We start from the raw sequence: 7398 nt of genomic DNA on the forward strand, positions 1-7398 counted from the left end.
AGAATCAAACAATAAATTAAATAATTGATTGCTATTAAATAGCAATTGGTTGCTTCTATTATTTAAAGGATTAACAGATTAACAGAGTTAGAAGGGACCTTGTAGGTCATCTAGTCCAACCCCCAGCCCAAGCAGGAGACCCTACACCATTTCTGACAGAAGGCAGTCCAGTCTCTTTTTGAAAGCCTCCAGGGATGAAGCTCCCACAACTTCCAAAGGCAAGCTGTTCCACTGAATATAGAATAGCAGAGTTGGAAGGGACCTTGTAGGTCATCTAGTCCAACCCCCGGCCCAAGCAGGAGACCCTACACCATTTCTGATAGATGGCAGTCCAGTCTCTTCTTGAAATCTTCCAGTGATGAAGCTTTAATTTAATGGGACGGTACGGACTCATCAAAGGGTATAGAAACATACTAAGGCAGAACCAAACCAACCACGTGCTAAAAAAACACCCAAAAACCACAATTTATGCCTGTGAACTTAACTTAGCACGACTGAAACAAAGCCTGAGAGTCATAAGCTGCTTTAGCCGATATTTTCATTCATGCACCCCACTGCTTAGCCATCCTGTTGGCTCTGTAACTCTGGGGAATCCATCTCTCGTCTGGAGGCTCCGCGCGTCGTGTGAACCGACCCACTGGCGGGTTATTCACCCCCACCAGAGCGGAACCCAGGGCGATCTGTGCGAGGCCCGCGCCTGGCCGGCTGGCCTTCCCAACTTTGCGCATGGAAGAAGAAGAAAAAACAAAACCAGAAAAACAGACGCAGCGCTTGCAGAAGGAGAAACTTGCCACGCGCGCGGGGGGAGGGAGGCCGCTTTCCACACACACCCCCAAGCCAGGTTTCTTTAAAATGCCGCCCCCGAGCAGGACGCCGCGTGGAGCAGGGAGGCGACTGGGCAGGCGAGGGCGCGCCAAACCTCTCCTGGATCAGGTCTTCTGCGGAGGCGCAAGCTTCTTTGCCTCTTCCGACGACGCGGTGCCCGGGCGATCTTGAGCTACTGCCGTGGCGTGCCGTGCCTGGCGTTTTCCCCACCAGCGCGGGTCTGTGGGCCGCGAGAAAGCTCTCCATCTGTCCGGAGGTGGGAAACAGGCTCGTACGGGACACACAACGAAGGAGGTAAGGGGCTGGGAGATGGCCCCGAGGCCGGGAAAGCTTGGGTGGGGGGTGGGTGAAGATTGTGAGGTGGAGGAGCCCCCCCGGGGACACGGCAACAACCTCGGCAACACGCGTCGTGGGTATGCCTCTATCCCGGACGCGCAAGTTTGGAATGGACGCGCGCGTTTCCCAGGTGGAGAGTTGCTTAAGGCTTAATTGGACTGAGCGGGGATTTGACTCCGGAAGGTTTCGCGTGGAGATGGAGTGGGGTGGGTGGGTGTGAATAAGGATATGGGGGTCTCTCTGCAAGAGTATGTCTGGGGACGTGCAAAGGGTCTTCTTCCTTCTTCTTCTTCTTCTTCTTTCTTCCTCTTCTTTCTTTCTTTCTTCTCCTTCTTCTTCTTCCTCCTCCTCCTCTTCTTCTCCTCCTTCTTCTTCTTCTTCTTCTTCTTCTTCTTCTTCTTCTTCTTCTTCTTCTTCTTCTTCTTCTTCTTCTTCTTCTTCTTCTTCTTCTCTTCTTCTTCTTCCTCTTCTTCCTCTTCCTTCTCCTCTTCCTCTTCCTCTTCCTCTTTCTTCTCTTCTTCTTCTTCTTCTTCTTCTTCCTTCTTCTTCTTCTTCTTCTCCCTCTTCCTCTTCCTCTTCCTCTTCCTCTTCTCCTTCTCCTTCTCCTTCTCCTTCTCCTTCTCCTTCTCCTTCTTCTTCTTCTCCTTCTTCTCAGCAGCCAGTCACGCCGCTGGACCTTCCAGATGAACAGGGCTTTTTCTTGGTCGTATCTGGGGGCTTGAATGAGAGGGGCATCTCCAAATATCATCCAATTTGCAGAGTCTTGCATGGATTTGGGAGCTGGTGGGTTTTAAAGCAAAGCTGGCTGGTGGGGCAGAGAGCATTTTGCTAGGATGCCAAGCCTAAGGAAGGAGCTTTCTGAAAAATATGTCCAAAGAGGAAGAGGAAAGAGATTATTACTGTCTTTAAGGGGCTGTAGAACTTGTGGGTCTTGATGAAGATAAAATGAGGATGGTAGAATTTCTGCCTGGATTTCAAATTACCTTCATGGGCATCCCTGAGCAGGGGACTTGATGAATAGATCTGTCTAGATGCTTGTCTGGATTTATTCTTAAAATTCAATCCTTCCTAGACTCATTTGAGTCTAATTGTAACTCATGATTGTTTCATATTTTGAATAGAGCTGGAAGGGACCTTGGAGGTCTTCTAGTCCAACCCCCTGCTCAAGCAGGAGATCCTATACCATTTCAGACAAGTGGCTGTCCACTCTCTTCTTAATAAACCTCCAGTGATGGAGCACCCATGATTTCTGGAGGCAAGCTGTTCCACTGGATAATTGTTCTCACTGTTACGAAGTTTCTCCTTAATTCCAGGTTGCTTCTTTTCCTTTTAAGCACAAAATATTTGCAAAGCTAGTTGTGATGGGATGGAAATCCTAGCCTAACCTGGGCAATTTTAAGACTTGTAGACTTCCACTCTCAGAATTCCCCCAGCCAGCCTGTGGAGCTGAAGTCCACAGGTTTGCCCAGGTTGGACATCTTGGTTTGAAATACCTGAAGGGACTGAGAAAGACAGTACATTATCACCTGAGGACTCAGTGATGGACAATTCCTACACAAGGTTATGCGTCAAAGTGCCTTGAAGAAATGGAAGGAAAGAGGGGCAATGCTCAAAGAGTTTTAATGTTATCTGCAAGTGGGAACGAACATGTTTGATCAGGAAGAGCATACTCCAGAAATTAGATCCAGGTCAGCCCTGGATTCATGTAACCTGTCCTGCTCTGAGGACACAAGAGAGCACCAGAGGTTTATAGCCTGACCCAACCAAGTCCAAAGGTGGGCTAAACATCAAGAGGAAGAAGTTCAAGCTAGCAGTGAAAGGAAGATCCCAGGGGAGAGAAGGTTTAGGTGACATGATAGCTAGGGGACTGGAGCTAAAATATATAAAGAATGGCTGCTGGAACTGGGCCTGGCTAGTCTAGTGAAGAGAAGGACCAGGGGAGACAGGATAGCAGTGTTCCAATATCTCAGGGGCTGCCCCAAAGAAGAGGGAAGCAAGCTGTCGTGTCCGGCGCAAGAAGAAGCTGAGTCAGTGACAAAGTTCAGCTCTTTATTGTGCTCAGTACATGCTTGGGAAAGGAAGGAAAAACCCGGCTTTTATTTCCAAGCAGCGCCGGCCCTTGACCAATGACATCGTTCGAATCTCCGCTCTTGGCTCGACCAATAGCGGGAAGATTCTTTGGACCAATCCGGGTGGCTTGCCCGACCAATCCGGTTGCCAGCGCGCTTTAGCCAATCGCAGCGCAGGGTTTGCAAGTATGTTAATTCTTTGTACAGAACACCCCTCCCCTCTTGGTTCGTTCCTACGCAGCGTAGTCCCGTGAGTGAGGCGGGGCTCCGTACTTGTCTACTGGACCTCGCCCAGGTCAGTTGTTTCCTGTTCCCGGCCTGTTCGGTCGGGGTTTTCCTTGATGGCTTTTACTTTGTCCCTGGTCGGGTGGATGCCATGTCGGTCTAGGAGGGTATCCCAGAAACTCGACTTTCTCTGTGTAAAGTTGGCATTTTTCCCTTTTCACTTTTAAACCGGCCCCTTTGAATTTCTCTAGTACTTCCCTTAGGCGACCCTCTAGTTCTTCCGGTTGGTTGCAAGCTATTCTCCAAAGCACCTGAAGGCAGGAGAAGAAGAAATGGGTGGAAACCAATCAAGGAGAGAAGCAACTTAGAACTAAGGAGACATTTCCTGACAATGAAAACAATTAACCAGTGGAACAGCTTGCCTTCAGAAGTTGTGAATGCTTCAACACTGGAAGTTTTTAAAAAGATGTTGGATAATCATTTGTCTGAAGGGTTTCCTGCCTAAGCAGGAGGTTGGACTAGAAGACCTCCAAGGTCCCTTCCAACTCTGTTATTCTATTCTATCTACTAGCTGTCACAGAGAAGAAGGGGTTGACTTATTCTTCAAAGCACCTGAGCGTAGGATAAGAAGCTATGGGTGGAAGCTTGCTAAGAGTAGAAATAGAAGGAAGGGTAACATTTCTGATAGTGAGAATGATTAATCAGGCCCCACTAAGAGCCATATGTTGGCTTGGAAGATTGTGGCCATGTTTGTATTCACACGATTTGTTAGGCCATTTTTTAATTTTTATTTAGCCATGGTTAATGATGCAATTGTGGCTAGCTGCATCCATTCAACAGAGGATGGTTTTTAATTAAGTGGATTTTCATAACTTGTTTGTCATGCCCCTGTTGGAGATTGACTCAGAGGGAGAGGAGGAACAGCCGACAGGGGGTGGAGGTGTGGCTCCGGAGGTTGGGGAGGAGGCTGGGGAAGGGCAGAGGCCGGCTGGGCAGTCAGAGGAGGACCCAGGCCTATCCCCTCTCCATCCTAGGATACGCAGGGAGGAGAGGATAAGGGAGAGACATGAATGGTGTGGACTATGGGGGAGGAAAGGGCCTTGATCTTCTTCATGGGCTGAAGCTGTAAGGACTGGTTAAAAGGACGGACATGCATATGGGCCAGTGCTGGAAACAAAGTGTGGAAATATCTCTAGTCTGTCGTTCCTCTCTGAGTTTGGCGTTCTTCCCAGTGTGTATTCTGATATCTGTGTGGTTCCCTTAATTGCTTCAGTGCGATTTGTGTTGTTTTTACTCTTTATAATGTATAGGCATTTTTAGTTTAAACGGCATTTCCTCCTTTTTGTAACTGCTTGTGGGGGAGATTTTTTGTCTCCAGTCAAGGATATTTGGAGCTTTGAAGCAAAGTGAAGGAATAAAAGGGGCTTCACCTGTTTTTTTGTGACTGTTTATTTTGTATCCCACCCTGGGTCATCACATTGTTAGAGACTTAAAGGATCCATGTTATAACTTAATGGGTTAAATAAAAGGACCTGGTAGGCTTGTGACTTATGACACCAAATGGCTGAGGGGGGGGAGGACAATTCTGCAACTATTAATCATGCTTCTTAAGAAGTAATTAATTAATCCTGCAGGAATGCACTATATCGCCACTACCACAGATGACCCGGAATCATGACCTAACTTGGTTTATTTTGGTTGAGCGGATTGGCATTATAGTTTAATCAATGAAATAAGACAATGCATTTCTTGGTGCAACGTGTGAACTAGCCCAAGGATTTGGGGCATCTGAAATACGAACTTGCTATTAATGTAATAAAGGTGTACATTCCCCCGCCCCCTCCTTTTGTGAGATGGATGGCTCTATAAATTTGAAGAATTGCATAATTAAACTAAAATTATGTACAATGTCTAGCCTGTCTACATTTGCTCCTAAAATCCAGATTTTTGTTGCACTGTTATATACATACATACATACATACATACATACATACATACATACATACACATATACATACATACATATGTACATATGTATATAAATAGCTTCCATTTATATGTATATAAATGGAAGCTTTTGAGGAAATGTCTCACTTTCAGTCTGAACCCAAAACATGGGGTGTGATGCTGCCTTGCCTCTCCCTCCCCTCTGATACCTGAGCCCCTCCTACTTATTTTATTTTTTTATTTTATTTTATTTATTTGATTTGCCAATTGTTTACAAGATAATAAGTATAAGTGTATACATAGTTGTGAATACATGAAATGGGTACATATAAGAAAAATAAAAGAAGAATAAGAGAAACAATAGGACAGGGACGGTAGGCACGTTGGTGCGCTTATGCACGCCCCCTTCTCCCACTCCTTCCAAAAAAAGTAATTTCCGCATCTGCCAGCAGTTGGGAGTTCCTCTATTTCCTACCCTCTTGACTCAATGGATGCAAAAAATAAATAAATATTGTTTTATTTCAAACATAAAACCTTTGCCCATTATGCTGGCAGCTTTATTGATGGCTTCCAACATGCAAATCAGTGCTGGGCAACCTTTTCACAAAATGCCAATCTGATGTTTTCCTGGAACTGGGAACAGAGTCGCTTTGTTTGGATGCCACCTCGGGTTTGTTCTCAGATTGCTCTTTGTTGGCAGGTTGGGGTGACTTTGACTCACAAGGAAGCTGAGTTGTGCGGATGCGGAACCACAACACTGGCAATTCCCTTGACATTATGCCAGGCTCCTCATGCAAGTTGATGTTTTCTTTTTAAAGATCTCTCCATGTCTCTATCTCTCTCCACCTACTTGTATCTATCATCAATTCCATCATTTGTCATTTATCTCTCTATATATCTGCTATTTTATCTATCTATCTATCATCTATTACATACAGTATCATCCATCTATCATCAATCTATCATCTATCTATCTCTATCTATCTATCTATCTATCTATCTATCTATCTATCTATCTATCTATCTATCCATCCATCCATCCATCTATCATCTATCATCTATCATCTATCATCTATCTATCATCTATCTATCATCTATCTATCATCTATCTATCATCTATCATCTATCTATCTATCTATCTATCTATCTATCTATCTATCTATCTATCATCTCTCTCTCTCTCTCTCTCTCTCTATCTATCTATCTATCTATCTATCTATCTATCTATCTATCTATCTATCTATCTATCTATCTATCTATCTATCTATCTATCTATCTATTTATTACATATCATCCATCTATCATCTGTCTTATCTATCTATCTATCTATCTATCTATCTATCTATCTATCTATCTATTTATCTATCTATCATCTAGCTATTACCTATCATCCATCATCAATCTATCATCTATCATTTATCTATCTATTATTTATCTATCTATCATCTATTACCTATCATCCATCCATCATCCATCATCAATCTGTCATCTATCATTTATCTATTGTCTGTCTATCTATCTATCTATCTATCTATCTATCTATCTATCTATCTATCTGCTATCTATATCATCTATCAACTACCTTCTCTCTCCACTTGAGTTCAGAGGCAGTGAAATTTTGAAGAACTTGGTTCAGATACCTGTTTTATTCCTTCAGTAGAACTAAGTAACTATTTCAGTTTTATTCAGATGGATGGGTAACCCCTAACCCCGTTGCAACTGTACTGGCAAAGCTCCTGAACGAAAAGTTTTTCCTTGTGTGGAATTCTGATGTTTGACAGATCAGTGTTACGCTGCGTTGCAGTAATGAACTAAGCATCTCTTTGGGATTAAAATTTCCATCGCTTGAATGGATTTCCACAGGGGATCCCAGCCAAGTGGGAAATATGGAGTCAGAGTACTGAGACCCGTATCCAACAGGATTTTGCACGTGGCAAAACAACAGCAAGAACCTTTGGGTCTGATCGTTGAGCTCCGAACCCACATCGTCTTGAAA

The sequence above is a fragment of the Notechis scutatus genome, chromosome 12 (genome assembly GCF_049901735.1).
Source record: "Notechis scutatus isolate UNSWTSFEM ecotype Mainland chromosome 12, rNotScu1.2, whole genome shotgun sequence".
NCBI classification, from domain to species: domain Eukaryota; kingdom Metazoa; phylum Chordata; class Lepidosauria; order Squamata; family Elapidae; genus Notechis; species Notechis scutatus.